The 18,713-nt window shown below is 40.5% G+C and overlaps 1 protein-coding gene across 1 annotated transcript in view; it reads left to right on the top strand.

Moving 5' to 3' along the window:
- Positions 1 to 8,064: 8,064 nt before the first annotated feature.
- Positions 8,065 to 18,713, top strand: part of RAP1A (RAP1A, member of RAS oncogene family) — a gene marked incomplete in the record, with an annotated part of 951,057 nt that continues 940,408 nt past the window's right edge. The window contains 1 exon segment of the mRNA XM_044076989.1: positions 8,065 to 8,230.

Genomic DNA, 18,713 nt, shown 5'->3' on the forward strand with positions numbered 1-18,713 from the left:
GCTGGCAGTATTTCTAGTCATCAAAACTTTTCAATACAACCTGAACCAAGGAACACTACAAATTTGAAAATACAACACCATATTTATGTGGCACATAAACAAGCAAGGGGGGACCAATTCTTACCCCTTCCCTGTGCAATGCTGCAATGAAAACTTGCCTATTGGCATAGGATTTACAACTGACATTCATAGCATCCTACATCTCATGTAAGAACAGCACCCTAGCAGACTCTTTGATCTTCTGGACCCCAATGAGTGGTTGATAAAAAGAAAGATTTTCCTGGATCTCCCCCATCAGTGGGGTCAGCTCAGTATAAATTTTTTCACTTCTCATCAGAACAGGCAACTATAGGGGTTCTACTCCAGAATCCAATAAACAGGGACACAGAGAGTGGACGTCTTCTTCTTCAAATGGAAAGACCTCTTTCTGTATGCCTTTCCAGCACTTCTCCCGATTCCCAGGGTACTTTTAAATGAGGTCAGACAGGGCAAGCATGATATTCATAGCGTCCTCCTGGCCATGGTGACATTGGTTTTCCATCCTCTTGATTGTCAGCGAGGGGAGATATTACATTCTTCCACAGGTAATAGATCTAATCACCCAGCTAAAAGGGACTGACTTTCATCTTCACCTGATCATCCTCAAACTAGCAATATGGAGGATTGGCATTTGACCCCAAGTAATGGAAACTACTCTACCGAAGTATTATCAATCCTGAGAGTGGTAAGTAAATTGATAACTAGAAAATCATACTTACCAAATGGAAAAGGTTATCTTTATGGTGCAAGAACTTGATTCCTGTGCTTGTGTTTCTACCTTGATTTGGACAACTTATAGGGGGTCTTCCAGAAAAAAGAAACAGAAAGTTAAATGTGTCCTCCTCAGTATCTCTGACTTTGGACATGGAAGATTTATTCTCCTCATGCAGACATAAATCTAGTGTTGGAATACCTTTAGGGACTGTTTGACCAGGGCCTTTCTTATTCCAGTTTTAAGGTGCATGGTTCGGCCATCTCCACCTGTCTGACTTTCTCTCCATCCCATCTATTTGTATCCCACCTGAAACAATTCCTAAAAGGAGTCATACACTTCAGGTCGCCCAGGAGAAACCCAGTCCCCCACCTGAGATTTAAACTATGTATTAGAAAAAACTAACTTACTACTTTTTGAACCAACAGCATCTGCTCCTTTAAAGATGCTCACTTGGAAGACCACCCTATTAATAGCCATCACCTCAACCAAGCAGGTCTCAGAGCTACAATTCCTGGTGCACAACCCTTAGAACTAACCCTTCTTTTATGCCCAAAGTAGTATCAGAAGTCTTCTTGAATCAAGCTATTCACTTATGGGGTTCTTTCCAAACCCACGGAATAAGGCTGAGCAAATCCTACATTAATTGGATGCCCACCGACAGATCAGGTATTACCTGGACAGAACAAAGTTCCGTAATAGAGTAGATCATCTGCTAGTCATCAAACAGACCATTTCTAAATAGATAGCCAACTGCATTACTTCCTGTTATGCCCATTATTTTAAACCATTACTACCCTTTGTCAGGGCTCACTCTACAAGGCATAGACAGCCACCAATGCCCTTCTTAAAGGTGTCCCTACCACTATCCTGGAAGATGCACATGGACTTCTGTCCTCACCTTTACTAAATATTACCACTTAAGAAATGCATCTAGGACTAGACCAGGTTTTGATACTACTATCCTACAAAACCTGCTTTCTCAGGGTCCACCAGAAAGCCTGTCCCCCAGACTGTAGCTTTGGGAGTCCTCCCAAGAATCAGTACTGCAACACTGACTATGAAGAACATAGTAGAGTTGTGTCACCCTTATCATAATTGTAGATGCTTGAGTAGATCAGTGTTGCATTACAAACTCCCACCCTCCTTACCCTCTATCTGCTTTCTTGAGGAAGAGAGTGTCTCTGTGTCTCACCATCATCCCCCTACTTCTAATACTGCCCCATGGTTGGAATATTCCCTTATCCCTGTATAAAGCTATGACAACTGGTAGGGTCATGCTGTCTTTGGGGATCAGACTGCTGTTTACTGCCTAGAAAGACCTGAAGATGGCACCAGCAGATGCCCTTCTTATATCCTGATGTCTACATATCGGTTGGCTAGGGATAATGTAAAGAATCTGGAAATCAATCTAATCAAGGGCTTCTGCATGGTAGGAACATCCTAGAGACAGTACTGCAACACTGATCTATCAACATTTATGTTGTGTGACACTACTGTACTTTTCTCTGCCCCTCTTTTTATCTTCTGTCTACTACCTAAATGACATCCCCCCTTTCTGTTGTCCATTATCTGGCACCTGATATATTCCTATTCTGGGTCATAAAGATCAAAAGCATTTCATCTAGCTTTCCATACTGTTGCACATAAAGCAGGTGTACTTTATCTTAAAACTGAACAGTTTGTTTTAGAATTCAGTTCATTAATTTTTTTGTACATTTCCAGTTCAATACAAATACTTTTAGTGTAATTTAGGTGATGGTTCTCTGTGCCAATGAAAAAAAGCCCCTCCCCTACTTTCATCACTTATACTTACATGAAGAATTACTATGTTTCTATATTATTTATAATGGATATTAGTTAAAACATTTCTTAACAATGAATGTATGACAACATAGCATTTTAACCTATTACCTGCAGAATCAGGGACAGTTTATAAAATATTGGTACTTTTTAACTTCAGAAACTGACTTGATAGGAGAATGTGAATTAACCTGCATTTTCTCAAATAAAAGAAGTTTGTAACTCTAATTGTCATTATTTATTAAGTGTAATCCACTGCCCTTTCTCTTAGAATTGACAGTCTTAGGAGGGACAAGCAAAATTTTGATTCAAAATCAGACAGGTATGTGTGACAGACCCTTTCAACATGGAACTTGGTCATTTTTAACAAAGATTAAAAATAAGGAAGATGCCATAAACTGCCCCCCCCCCAAAAAAAAAGTGCTGAGATGGCTGTGTATTGTACTTTGTAGATATATAAAAAAAATGCCTGTGTATATAGATAGTTTCTAGGCATGCAACCCAGGAGACCATTAATGGGCCTAGTCCAAATACCCAATAGCCCATGAGCAGCGCTGTCTGGTTAAGCTACTTGCTCAGTGTCCCACAGTAGGCAAATTAAGGTGGTGGGAATTGCACTTAATTCTTCTCAGGTGTACCCCATTATCGTACCTCTCATCTGGACAAAGACAGTAACAATGAGAAGGTTGGGAGGCATGGGGATCATAAGGCCAAAAATAGGGACAGATTTTTTTTTTTTTAAATATTGCTCCTATAAACTTAGAAAGTTACTAGAATAACAGATTTTGCATTATGTATTTTCTCAAGGATATGAAATCTGAAACTGAAATGTTTGTCATTATTTAGTGACGTCAATCCTTAATGATTTGCCAGAAAACCACAAATTTTATGAGGAAGAGATTGAAAATATGAGGCAAAAATCTGGACATATAAGAGGTATGAGTCTTAAAGTCTGTGTTGCAGTTTCAAATTGAAATAGCATGTCTCACTTTAAGCGTTAAGATTATTTTTAATTGGTATCCATGGTAAATAATACAAAACTGGGGTAATTCATATTGTAATTATAACATAATACATTTGGTATGAGCAATGAGGTTACGAGTAAACAGTTCGGAAGTATTCCACATTTTCCCCATTTGTTCCACATTGCAAGCGGTAGTGACACATTTTGTAGATGGAAGGTTGAGAACTATGTGTATTATGGGAAGAAGTTTGCAATTTTAATCTTCTGCATTAAATGCCAGACTTTGAAGTTGAGATTTTTAGTTGTGCCTTCAGAAAAAAAAATTGCTCTCAGTGAAGTTGGAGCAAACACACTATACTTTCAGGTAGGGGTGAAATGTAACATTCTCTAGGATCTCATGTCATGGAAAGTTAAGTAAAGTTGCATAAATCACTTAACAGTGTTTTGTCCGAGATTAGTACAGCTTTACCTGCCATTGCTAAATTTAGCACCACATTTTTCACCATAACCACTTACCCTTGTTACAAGACGCACCAACATAAGGTCAATCACTTTACCTTATCATCATCTTGCCTTACTAGACTTTCTTTACAAAGCACTTGCTTCCCATCACTCCAGCTTGCAAGTATTTCATGTCAGTTAAATCACTTATTGACCAAAATAATAGCAGCTTACAAAATCATTACCGGAAAACCATCATATTTTCTTCTAGATACCCATTAGCAACAATCGTTGATACATTAAATAAAACACAGAGGCATCAGGTGGATTAAATGGCCGCAGCCATGTGTTTATTGCCAATGTCATTTTACTATTGATGGAGATGTGTGCAAGGCAGGAATGTCAGGAAAGCAATTTATTTCATAGCAAAGCTCTAAACACTACAGAACAGACAGCACTGGTGATATCCGACCCTTCCAGTAATTCTACCCACATGACATAATTTCTTCTCATGACATTGATAAGTCCCCTGGCAGTGATCCCCTTGGGACTGTCTGGCCTGTGGGTGGTCCAGCTAAAGAGTCCTGTGACCTACCCCCCATTTACCTTGGCCTCCCTTACCTTTCCTGCGTTCTGCCACAGTAGGGAGGAATATCCCTCTCCCTTCCGCCAAGCATATCTCACTTCACATAAAGTGTAGGCCCTTTAGAGTTAAACCTGATTGTAACTCCCTGTAGAAAACCTGCATTCCTTCCTCTGAAAGATAAACCCCATCCCCAGCATACCTTTTTGGCCAAGTGACCTTAATGCCAGGTTGAGAAATATATGCACCACCAATGCTCCTTAGTAACTTATCCATGGTGTTAGTTTTTCGCCTCATCTTTTCCACTACTTTAATTGACCTAGCCCCCCACCACCTTATTCTGTGAACTGTCTCTGACCAGCAGATTATAGCCTAAGACCAACAATCGTAAATAAGTCATCTCTTGTCCAATAAACTAAACACTTTTGGACATTTGCAAATGTCATTACCCCCTAAGTATAGCACAACGGCTGCCAGTGTTCTCCCTCTTGCAACTGCCTGTGCAATACTGACTGCAGCTGATGCCATTGCATGCCTGATACCTCAAACCAAACTGCCTTATAACTACCTCTATTCCATCTCTGTTGAGAAAGGATCATCCTGGTTTGATACCAGTGCTGAAGCCTCCAAATAAAAGAATGACCCACCAACCAAATGTACTTCTGATCCGCTGCCACTTGTGCTGAAATAGAAAGGCAAAAGTTAAAGACATCTGCACCTGACATAAGTTTTATATACATTGGACTTGCATCTTCCCAGTCTCTTTATTGCCACCTGTGATGCCCCCATTGCATGTGTGAGAAGCTGTGCCTGTCCGAAAAGAATGCAATGTATGTCTAATCCTGATAGTTTAACCACCACTTTTAAGACTGCCCTCACCTGGTACTGTGTAAGGGGGTCAGCTTGCTGATGACAAAAGAACGGGCCATTCAATGTACTCCTATAGCTGCGATACTCCACCATTAGAGTTGACAACTTCCACCCTACACTCTTTGGGGTAACCACCCTCACCCCCTGGCCTTTCCCTTCTAGGTCAGTTTTAGATTTAGATAAACCCATGTGTCAAAATTATAGAAGCTGTACGTGTGTCAGAGGTTCATTGGCCCTTTTTCTTGCTTGGTTGAACAATCTCTGACACCTAAAAGCCCCATAAAAAAACAGTAACAAAGCTGTTCTAAATAATATGACTTAGTGAGCAGAAAAACAAACCACTAACATAGCTGTCTATAACTTACATTGTACTACTGGACCTATGGGGTACATTTTATCTACGATCTTGGGTGTTTTCCTCCCTCAACCTTTAAACATTGCTTGGACATGAAAGGAATTGGATAAGTCCCTTAACCCTAGAGCTTGATGAAACCAATTCAGTGCTGACAATATGCTTATTGCCATCCCTAAACTCCAGCCTCTTTCTTTCATTAACACAATGTAAGCCCTAATTTGGTGAGGTGGTATTGGCCATGTTGCCCTCCAGTCTCTGTCTAGCCTTGTCTGCAAGAATTGCTGAATGCATTTATTGTACCTTACACTCATGGCCGGCCTTAGGCATAGGCCAACTAGGCGGTTGTCTAGGGCGCTGCTCTAGCAAGGGCAATTTTTCAGTATTTATTTACTGTAGGTAGACCAGGATGGGGGCACTGGGTGGTGTGGTGGGGGGCGCCGTGGGAACCCTTTTGCCTAGGGCACCAGTTGACCTAAGGCCGCTCCTGCTTACACTTGTACACTGGGGGAATTACACAGCCTCCATTCTCATTTGCTCATAATTTCCATAACTGTTCTGGAGTGGGTTTTTGCATTCTGAGACAATAACTTGATTCTGGTCCACTGTAAATGAAAAAGGGAATCTGCTAATGAGTTATCAATGCCTGGTATGTGTTGTGCCTTAAATGTAATGTTCAGTGTCAAGCAGTTTAAAGTAAAATACCTCATCATGTTGCCCAATACTCCTTTACCCCCCCCCCCCAACTGACGGTTCAGAATGTGCACCACTCTGCTGTTATCCGAACGAAGCAAAACCACCCTATCCTTCATTTTTCTCCCACAGATCTTGTGGGGGCCACTACCACTAGAAAAAATTGCATCTCCACAATTGAAAGGGTCAGCCTGCCTTTAACTTGATACGGATATTCCTCACTGAACCACTGTCCTTGAAAATAGCCACCAAAACCGCATCCGTGAACACTTGAAGTGGGCTTGTCTCACTTTTTCCTGCTGTATTGCCACCCCATTGTATCCTGTTAAAAATTGTAACAAGACCTTTAAGGCTTTCATCATGTATTGTGAAATCCTGATCTGGTGGTACGGTTTCATACAGCCGGACCCTTTGACAGCTAGCCACCTCATGAATGAAAGTCCCACTAGAATTACCTTGTGTGCAAAATTCATCAACCCGACTAATTCCTATAACTGTTTGAGGGTCAACTTGCTTTGTTAAAAGACTTGACTCAAGGCTGTCCGTAACTTCCCAACTTTGTCTAACGGAAGCCTGCACTGACCCTTCAAACTATCGATCTTTATTCCCAAAAATGTTAATGTATTTGTTGGGCCTTCCCCTTCCTTGGACAGCTTGACCTGCCCTCACCTCTGTGTCCTACCCTGTTCCTTCACCTCCACCCTCTCCCCCACTGAAACCTGAGTCTGAGCTGACCTGCTTTGGACAAATTGATGCTTGCTTCCACTTGGCTAACCAATTGTTATTTGATATGCTTCGATACACATAATCCCTCCTTAAAACTGGGTAACAGGGCCATTGTGAACTGCACATGCACCATGACCGATAACAGTTGCAATAGTTTGAATTCAAGCTACTTCTAACTGGTTTTTCTTGCTGATAAGGTACCACTCCCTTAAGACTGAAACATTTAAAGTAGACTTGCACACCCAGTGTGGGGTGCTTTTAAAATGTACAGTGTGGTATCAGATTTAGGTCGTTATAATATTGCGACAGTACCGAATGGATGATCGCGTAACATTGACATCGGCTTTTACTGATATGTAGTTTTTCCCATGTTCTGTGACTTCATACTTCTACCACTCAACTTCATAGTGTAAGAAATCTGGACAAAAGTCTAAAATAATGTGTGGGAGCCAAAGAAATAGGGAACGATTTTTAAATATTACTCTTATAAACCCCAAACCCTTTATTCTTATAACTTTCTGTTAGCAAAGTCGAATGCGTGGCATTTTTTAGTAAGTTCAAGCCTCCGTGATTTGCCAGAAAACCACACACTCTTTATAAGGATCAGACCAAAACTGTGAGGCGTTCTTGCCATACAAACCACCCTGAGACATAATGATGGGAGGTTGTTGCTTGCTTGTCAGAAACACATTTCTGTTGTTATTATCATCTGATGTCTACTACCAAACTTACGGTGAAACATTACCAATGGGAAAGCACCACTAAAAAGCGTAAATGCCACCATTGCCCTTTTAAGTTGTGATGGGTCCTTCAAGTTACAGCAAATATTGTTCCTTATCAAATAGAGCGCGTGCACAAAAAATGATGTCAAGAAGACGGCCTAGTTTTTCGATGCAGCAATTAGCTGAAGAGTAATTACGATTCGGGCTGGCTCAGAAGAGGCGTTGCCCTTTTAACTGGACCGAGAGTGAGGCTGCCGGATGACGTTCACGACAACGAGCAGGAGTTGAGATTGGGAGTCTGGCGGAGGAGCGGCAGAGGGAGTCGGTGAGTACCGGATGAAGTTTAGTTACTGTGATGGGGCTTGAAAAGGCAGTGGCAGGGCAAACTCGGAGTGCTGTGTGGTGAGGAAGCCCCTGGACTTGCCTGCCAATCTGCGGGAGGGCAGAGGTGGGGCAACAGGAAGCCGATGTGTCCCGGGGAGCGGTGGTTCTTTTGAGGCCGGAGGGCGGAAGGGAGGCTTAGCGAGTAGAACTAAACATGGCGGAGACTAACAGAACGACACGGTAGTTTGGGAATTGGGTCAAGCAGCGGATACGATCGGTGTAGGACAGCAGACATTTGGGAGTTTAAACAGGCCACGGGTTAGGACTACTTTGGGTAGAAGAGTGGGTAATGACAACGGCTGTGTAAACGACAGCAGCAGTAGGGTTCAGGAGGAAATGAATGAGTAACGTCCTCCTGTGTCTGACATGTTACTTCGAATGCAGTGTCGGGTCGGACATATGAGTTTTTTATTAGATAACCAGTGGTGGTTAGCAGCTGTAGCCATTTGGTTGCCTGGCCATATCTATTCGGTGGTGATCGGCGTCAATTTTTTCTTGCATAGTATTGCACTTTCTGTAGAAATGGAGGTGTGGGTTCGTGCTTAAGATCAGGTGCTTGTTCATTCACAAAATATGAGAAGAAAATGTTTTGTTACCATGTGGCTACTACCTTGGTTGTTTACATAATTGTCCAAACCTGTCCTGATTGGGCTCCTAGAGGCGTTGATATTGGTTGCTATGGAATTTTGAGATGTAGCAAAATGTCTTGGAAAAGAAAGTTGTTTACTTTGAGTTGTACATTTGCTCTACTCCCCCCCCCCCCCCCCAAACAAAATGTTTAGGGTAGTAGAACGAGAAGCTTGTAGTTTTCATTTCAGGCACTCATTCCTTTCCATGTTCCTCTGATACATTTGTTGGTGTGTGTATTTTTCGTGTAAGCTAGAGTAATCATTCTCACTAGAGTTTTGAGTTGTAATAAAATTTAGGCACAGTTTGGTGACACAACTTTCCAGTGAATCAAAAGTACTGACGGTGTAGGTTGATCGTTATGCTTATCTTGTCATACTGATTTCCTGTATGAATAACTCATATCTACTGATGGCAGATGGAAAAACTTCCCTTAGGGGAAACCACAGTTTTTGATGCTTACGCAAGTGTCAAGCATTCACAGACCCACATGTCCTGTTAAAATTTTTCTTTCCTTTTTTTAGCGGTGTCATAAACTTGAGTGTATGGAAATGTGTTCTGGATACAATTTTTTTTTTCACTTTTGAATGTGTATTCTGTCAGACTTCCACTTACTTTTTGGATTCATTTTTTCCAGAGAATATATATTCCTCCTCTAGATTTTAAAAAAATAGCAGTGATGCTTGTAATTTGTGAAATAAAGCTTGAGGAATCATGATGGCAGTCTTTCTTGGAACCAGATACACATTAGATCAAGTAGTAATGTCTTCATATAAAGAAATAAAAACATATATAATAAGGTGAATTAGAAATTATTGCTTTGAATATTTTAAGAAGTGTTTTTGTATAAAAGTAAAACAAAAATAAGAGGGTGACTGAATTGCTGAGTAGTAAGTGGGATGTTGGGTTTGAATAGGTTACATGGGCTGGTTTGTTATTTTTTAAGCTTTAATTGCTGTTTGTTGTACTCTACTGATACTGGAAACAAAAATGTATTTACTATAATTTCATTGGATTTATTGTGTTTTTTACAGAATGCTCAGGTGTGTGTGTGTTTTCCTGTTTACGTATCTCATTCAGAATTTTTTTCCCTTTTTGTGAAGGAGTGTGTCCTAGTGGTTATCCAAGACCAAACTGTCAATCCCAATGTCTAAGTTCAGCCCAGACGTTGTGTCACCGTCTTTGTTTGTGTGTACATAATTGTCATGAAATGTAGAAAATTCAGAGAAGAATCACAAGTGGTGGAGCAAAGAGACCCAGAAGACACTGAATAACTCATAAAAGTGAATCTCAAAAGGGTGAATACGTCTCTCCCACTTAAAGTATATCCATAGATCCTAGCTACAATCTAGACACCAAATATTGTCTTGGTAGTGAAACTGTTCGGGAAACTGCCCATGCTATGGAATAGACTTCCCATATATGTCAAGCGGAGCGCCTCACTGGCCCTCTTCAAGAGAAATCTTGATGAGTGGATGGGAAATAGAAAATTCACCCCGGGGATCACTCTAGTGGCTCTACATGACAGAGGCACTGGGAACTAAGTTCGGGTGGCACGATGCCAGGGTAATCCTATGGGCTAGGCTTGTAAAGGCTTCAGGGCCATTAGCCTAGTACACACCTACGAAAGGAGTCGAGTAACACAAGGAGTAGGATTAGCGCACATTACTACAAACCCTTTCTCTAACAGTACAACTACACAAGACAAAAGGACACTGAACACACACAAACACAAAACGCACACCGCAGAATGTATTCCCTAGCCTAACTTGCAAACACTTGCATAGCAACTGAAGAGAATACAACAGTCTTGCACATCGCAGAATGTATTCCCTAGCCTAACTTGCATAGCAACTGAAGAGAATACAACAGTCTTGCACATCTTCATAACCGCAATTTTTCATTCAGATATTATTTTTTTTGCTACTCCAGTTTACTTGCACTATATGAAACTAAATTCAACCATATGCGATTCTTACAAGTGTGTATTTACACTGGCAAAAGCTTTCCTACAGAATGTGTGTTCTACCTTTCAGGTTCACATCTATATATGTATGTGCACAAACTGAGCAGGCATGTGTGCGTACGTGTACATAGGTGCATACATGGGTGTGTATGCATAGATGCATGTGTGTAGGTATGCTTGTGTAAATCTAAACATGCATGTCTCTGTATTCACATTTGTATATGTATACATGTGTGTAATCACATGTAGCATTTGTGAGTACAAACGCGCGCACACACACTTACACACCTTTATGATTGTTGCCCAAGTCATGGCTAAAAAGAGGAAATCCTTCAACTGCAATGTATTTATTTCAAGATTACTGAAATTTGAAAGTGTGTGCTGTTTGCAAAACATGCAGTGTCTTGGGTGGTGGCTAAGTTTGTGGGAATTGAACTGTACTGTGGAAGTTGGTGTACAGTTTAAAAAAAATCGTAGCCATATCCATCAACCCTGGACATGGAACATTTTGCACATATGACTTTGTTTAAAATGTAGATTTGAAAGTCACTGCTTCAGTTAAGGTACTTGTCACATGTGTGAATCTGCAGTTGATTGCATTATAAAGTTAGTATATCATTTTTTTTACTTTTGGGTTGAACTGATTGGGATTGCTTCAAGATGCTTAAGTATTTGTAAAGTGAGTATTTGATCTTTGAGTAGTTTGAATGTGTTAAAGCTTGTGTATTTGGGGTGGGGTGCAAGAGTTCATTCACTAGTTAACCATCTTCTCTGGGCCCAAAATATTCTTTATCGTTTTCTCAGTAATATACCGTCTTGCACACCTCTTTGAATTCTCTTCTGTCGTTAAAATCAATGACCGTTTCCAGTAAAATTGGATGCAGTTCTCTTCCTAATATCTCTTGTATTTAAGGATTTTTGAAAAGCAACCCCCAGTCACTTAATGACTTGGTATTCCCCGCAGTCCGCCAATGCTGTTGCCTATGCTTTTTCTACTCTTGGTTAAACAGTTCTGTTGCTAGGCTGTTCCTGTCAAACCAAATGTAATACTTCTTGTTTCGGCTGCTCCCATTAGGGGTCGCCACAGCAGATCAACTGTTTCCATTTCTTCCTGTCCTCTGCATCTCTCACCACATCCATAAACCTTATCTTAGGCCTTCCTCTTTTCCTGTTACCTGGCAGCTTCATCCTTAGCATCTTTTTCCCAATATACTCTGCATCCCTTCTCGGCACATGTCCAAACAAACGTAATCTTGCCTCTCTGGCTTTGTCTCCAAACCTTCCAACCTGGGCTGACCCTCTAATATACTTATTCCTAATCCTGTCCATCCTCGTCACACCTAGTGCAAATCTTAACATCTTCAACTCTGCCACATCAAGCTCTATCCAACTCCTGCCTTTTTGTCACTGCCACTGTCTCCAACCCATATAACATAGCTGGTCTCACTACCCTCTTGTAGACCTTCCCTTTCACTCTTGGTACTCGTCTGTCACAAATCACTCTTCTCCACCCACTCCATCCTACCTGTACTCTCTTCTTCACCTCTCTTCCACACTCACCATTACTCTGAACTGTTGATCCCAAGTATTTAAACTCATCCACATTCGCCAACTCTACTCCCTGCATCCTCACCATTCCTCTATCCTCCCTCTCATTCACACACACATATTCTGTCTTAGTTCTGCTGACCTTCATTCCTCTTTCCTTTAGAGCATATCTCCACCTCTCCAGGGTCTCCATCAACTGTTCCCTGCTCTCACTACATATCACAATGTCATCTGCAAACATCATTGTCCACGGAGACTCCTGTCTGATCTTGTTTGTCAACCTGTCCATCACCATTGCAGATAAGAAAAGGCTCAGAGTTGATCCTTGATGTAATCCCACCTCCACCTTAAACGCATCAGTCACTCCCACCACAGACCTCACCGCTGTCACACTACCCTCGTACATATCCTGTACTGCTCGCTCTTACTTCTGACACTCCCGACTTCCTCATACAATACCACAACTCCTCTCTAGGCACCCTGTCATATGCTTTCCCTAAATCCACAAAGACACAATGCAACTCCTTCTGACCTTCTCTGTACTTCTCCATCAACACTGTCAGAGCAAACATCGCATCTGTAGTGCTCTTTCCTGGCATGAAACCATACTGCTGATCACTAATCATCACCTCCCTTCTTAATCTAGCTTCCACTACTGTTTCCCATAACTTCATGCTGTGACAGATTTCTGTAGTTACTGCAGCTCTGCACATCACCCTTATTCTTAAAAATCGGTACCAAAATACTTTCACCATTTATCAGGCATTCCCTCACTTTCCAAGATTTCATTAAACAATCTAGTTAAAACCTCCACTGCCATTTCACCTAAACACCTCCTGCTTCCACAGGTATGTCATCTGGACCAACAGCCTTTCCGTTCATCCTCTTTATAGCTATCCTTACTTCCTCCTTGCTAATCCATTGCACTTCATGATTCACTATCCGCACATCATCCAACCTTCTCGCCCTCTCATTCTCTTCATTCATCAGCCCCTCAAAGTACACTCTCCATCTGCTCAACACACTCATCGCTTGTGAGTATGTTTCCCTCATTATCCTTTTATCACCCTTACCTGCCGCACATCTTTACTAGCTCGGTCCCTTTGTCTAGCCAATTGGTACAGGTCCTTTTCTTCCTCCTTAGTGTCCAACCATTTATACAACTCTTCATATGTCTTATCCTTAGCCGCCTCTCTCTTTGCCATGCACCTACTTTCCTTTATACTCTTGTCTACTTTCTTCATCTCTCTGACAATCCCACTTCTTCTTCGCCAACCTCTTTCTCTGTATACTCTCTTGTACTTCCTTGTTCTCCTTCCTCTTCCCAGATGTCACACCAAGCACCTTTCTAGCCATCTCTCGTACTAGCTCTGCTGTAGTTACCCAGCTATTCGGTAACTCTTCCCTGAACATCACCTCACAATTGCCCTTTTTTCAGTTTCCACCACTTGATCCTTGATGCTGCCCTCACACTCATCCTCCTCTTCTTGATTACCAATGTCATCCTACAAACCACCATCATATGCTGCCTAACTACACTTTCCCCTGACACCACTTTACAGTTTCCAATCCCCTTCAGACTGGCCCTTGTACATAAGATATAATCCACCTGTGTGCATGTTCCTTCACCTTTTGCTCCTCCCTCTTGTTAAAATACGTATTAATCACAGCCATGTCAATCCTTTTCGCAAAATTCACTGCCTTCTGCATTCCTTTGCTTAACACCATACCTACCCATCACTTCCTCATCCCCTCTGTTCCCTTCACCAACATGCCCATTGAAATCTGCACCAATCACCAGTCTCTCACCCTTTTCTTTCACATCCATCGCACACCCAACTTGTGGAGCATATGCAGTAACAACATTCATCATTACACCATCATTTTCCAGCTTCATAAACATTGGTCAGACACTCTTTCACCTCCAAAACACTCTTAGCATACTGTTCCTTCAGGATAATGCCTACGCCATTTTTCCTCCCATCCACATCATGATAAAACAATTTGAAACTGCCTCCAATACACCTAGCCTTGCTTCCCTTCCATCTGGTCTCTTGCGCACACAATATGCCAACCTTCCTTCGGTCCATATCAGCTAGCTCTCTCCCAATACCAGTCATACTGCCAACATTCAAACTTCCAACCCTCACTATCACAGTCCTAGCCTTTATCTGCCTTTGGGCATGCCTTCCCCCTCTTCTTCTCCTTTGGCCAACAGTAGCCCAATTTCTGCTTGCACCCTGTTGGCCAACAGTACTGGTGGCAGTCATTGTTAACCTGGGCCTCGACCGATCCGGTATGTATATCTATACTAAATTTTAAAATTCGCTCTTATGGGATACTAGTATAAATGAATTGTATTACCAAGAGAAACAAATTGTTTAATGCTTGTAAGAGGTCGCATGTTATGTATCCTGAGAAAGTACTTGAAACAGTCTTGCAGAGTAGGAAATGTAAAGTTCAGTATGAAGTTAAAAATGTAGCCAGCCCATGTCTTAAGAACCCAACTGCCAACAATGTTTGGAGCTAGTCGGCAATAACACTGCGCAGTCTGACCAAAAGAAAACTGTTGATAGATGAAATGAACATTTTACTCAAGCTGTAACTGTTCCACAGTCCTAGCCACGCTTTACATTTAATAAGGAATAAGTCCTCTTGGAAGTCGTGGCAGCAGGTTCAGGTTCTTGTTGCAGCATAACCCCCACCCCTCGAAAAAGAAGAAAATCCTGCTTACACCTCTACTAGCTAAGAGTGCCTTTCTTGTTAGAAATGTAGTTCTATGACCAAGTGAACTATTACAATGTACTCTTCTCTGTATAATACTATGTCTTAGCTTTCAGCTGCTACAGAATGATGCAAGTTAAGTAAAAACATTGTATTCTACTAAACTATTTTTCAAGTCTTTCAGAACCTTGCACTTGGCTTGTTCTAGGTCTGTGCATGCAGGTAAATGTAATCCTTTTCTAAAACTAACCTGCATCTTCAGAACCAAGGCACTTGGCTCCCATATTAAGTATTTTCCTTTACTATAACCAACAGACGAAGCTAAATTAACTGGTGCACTTTTTGTTTACTTAAAGTGGACTGATGTCGCCCTAATAAATCAACTATACTTTTGCCATCTTCATGCCAGGGTGTTACAAGACATCATATGTAAATGTGGTTAGAATTTATAAGACAACTTGTACTATTTAGTCAAAATTTACACTGATCTGTAGAGGAATATCCTGACAGGAGTTCCTGAAGGCTATGGCCTTGGACTGTTAATGTTTATGCAATTTAACTTCATACCTTCAGTGTAAAACATTTCAGATTACATAGCCTTATGTAGAAATTATCCCTCACTGTGCAGAAAATGTTTAATAGGACTTGTACATTCTTTTTCTTCTGCTTATTAGTGATGCTTAAGAGTGATATAACACTAAGAGGACATACTTGTAACTATTGGTCCAGGCACAAATGCCACATTTGAACTGCACCTACAGTTTAGAGATGCAATGGATAATGGGCCTTGGTTAAAGGGATATAGGATTTATATTTGGCAGCTGTATACAGGCATTTATACTACCAACGGGGAAACATTGAGACTTTGCCTTGATCTAGATTTACTTAATTACATCACGTCTGTTAACCTTGTAGTAAATCAGTTCAAACTGATCCTTTTTAAGCCATGACATGGACCACAAGGCACGTTGATTTACAGACAACCAGTTAAGGTCATCTATGTAACGTATATATGAAACTTAAGTTTACAAAGTACACTCCAATTACAGAAAATACAGTAACATATCGGTAGAGAGATTAGGTGACGGGCTTTTTATTTCATGCCCTCTAGTCTGAAGAGAGCATTGTTAAATACCTGATGGCAAAAGACCAAATGCAGTAAAATCAAAGCCAAAAGTCGAAACCTGGTAGTAAATATGGCTTCTGAACCTGAATTTGCGTAAAATGTATTAAAAACACGATGTCACCTGGCAACATTATAAAACTTGACAACACAAGGCTGTACTCACCAAAGTCAGCGAAGCTGGTGGAGACGAGTAAACTGAATAGTGTTTAAGCTAGTCAGATATACTTCCATGAGATGTATCTCACTAGTCACTGCTTTCAGTTAAGAGTCCCTGCTGGTGTAGTTTGTATTAACGTGCCAGGTGAGATTCAACATTTTTAGTCCAGTCAGTCTTTGAGGGTGTGTGATTCTTGAGTTAGTATATGTAAATAAGGGTGTGGCAGGCACATCCACACACGAAAGATGTGGGGGCTCTCATCTTATGACAGAAATGCATTTTATTTCGGATGGTTTGCTTTGTCTGGCTGGAGCTGAAGCTAATGTGGACTCTTCCAGATGTAGTCAAACAATCTTCACTAGTATAGAGGGCTGTAATGATGTCAAAGCCAGATCTGACTACAGCAGTGAACTAAAAACCCAGGAAGTTACATCAACTATGTAACACCATGAAAGTAAACAGTCAGTGAAGAAAAGTTAATCTAGGCTAATGTTTATAGAAAGTATCTCAAATGGAAAGCTCTGTGGGGATGTATGGGTGGAACAATGAAGCAGTGCCGAAAAGCCAAAATAGTGAGCTATAATGCACAAAACAGCACATTTGTATGTTTAAAGCAGCAAGAGAAGCCAACTAATATTGTATTTGGATTATGTGAAAGGTGCAGCAAGAAGTTATCGCAGAAAAATTTCCTGAAATATAAGTGCTGAATTTGCTCATGCACTGCCAAATAGGGAAACATGACACTGAGAAAAGGGAAAGAGAACCTACAGCATTATCTTGCTTTACAAAAAAAAAATAAACAATACTTTTTAGTGTCTAAACGTTTCCAGCTGAATCATGGAAAACTAGAGACTAAAAATTTGTACAAAGATGTCCTTATGGTGATAGATGTAACAGTGTTTACTAATGGTAAATTTAACTCATTAACTGTATAGTGTTTTCAGAACGTCCATCCCTTGAACAGTTTGTTTTGGGGGTTATTTTTGCTCTGATTAAAAGTCTCCATTTACAAAATAGTTTAGCATTTATTCATGAAACCTTTATTGAATGTCCTGGTATAATTATTTATAAAAGCCGTATGGACCGTGTTCGGTCCCTCGGAAGACCAAGCAGAGCAGCTGCATACTGAATTTTATTTAAAAAAATAAATAATGCCTTCACATTGCAAAGGATGAAAATATAATTTTTAAACAGAAACCCTGTTTGGGTATGAAATAGCACCAACGTTTGTAGCTGTTTTTTTTTTTTTGTCCTAACAGAACTAAAAGCTACATGTTTTGTCTTCAGCTAACTGTTTTGTAAGTTTCACTCTGTCACAAAGGCTATTCTGGTCTGAATTCCATCTAACCTAATGTCAAATGACAGTCTCTTAATACTGTTTAAGGCATTTTTGAACAACTTTGTTATTTCACTTAGACTTGGGCAGATGTACATTAACAGGAAAGAAAACGAACCGTATTTGTATTTTTCCACTTGTTTATATTATGTCGCATATCTTTTTCTTTCTATCACTGGTGCAGCATTACATGAATTGCTGAATTCTTGTCTTCCCGATCTGTCTTCCAGATTTAATTATCTATTTTATAATATTCAGTACTTAAGTATTTATATCTAGACAGTTCAGATCATGTCACTACTCTAGGAATTTTTTTAAAATCTGCCAACTGATTACACTTCCAAAACATGTTTGAGGCGGAGTTGTTTGCCCTCCCACTGTTCTTTTATAAACTGCTTTTCCATTTTCTCTTCCCAAATTTTATCTCGTCTCCTCTTATTCTTATAGTTGTCATGCAATATTTTATAAGTTATACTATTTTTTTAACAGCAGCTTCTGTTCTATATTACACTAAAAACTCTGCCTGAGCTGATCTTCCCTTAAGATTTTCCTTTCTCTTTGCCTGTACTCTCATACCAGACCCTGGTAGAGAAGGCAGTGTTTAGCCTGCAGTTCAAATGTCTTCTTGGTCTCCTCCCACTCTGTTACCTTTCCCTCTCTACTTATTTCTCCCAATATCATGGTTCCTTTGCCAGTTTTCACCAGTAAATTCCATCCACTTCTTGCCTATTTTGTGTACTCCTTCTTGCAGTAATCCATATGGGTAAAACCTCCTTTGTCCATTCTCATGTTGGCTTAATGTTTAGAATACTTCTTGCTACTTTATGAATATAATAATCAAAATGGTTATTCTCTTTAATGGTCTGCATCCAACCCCCCCCCCTTTTTTTTTCTTAAACTTCCCTCTGCTTGATCATCATCCCTTTTCATTTTGAATTGT

Source organism: Protopterus annectens, chromosome 7.part0 (genome assembly GCF_019279795.1).
Source record: "Protopterus annectens isolate FY-2018-M chromosome 7.part0, PAN1.0, whole genome shotgun sequence".
Taxonomy (NCBI): domain Eukaryota; kingdom Metazoa; phylum Chordata; order Ceratodontiformes; family Protopteridae; genus Protopterus; species Protopterus annectens.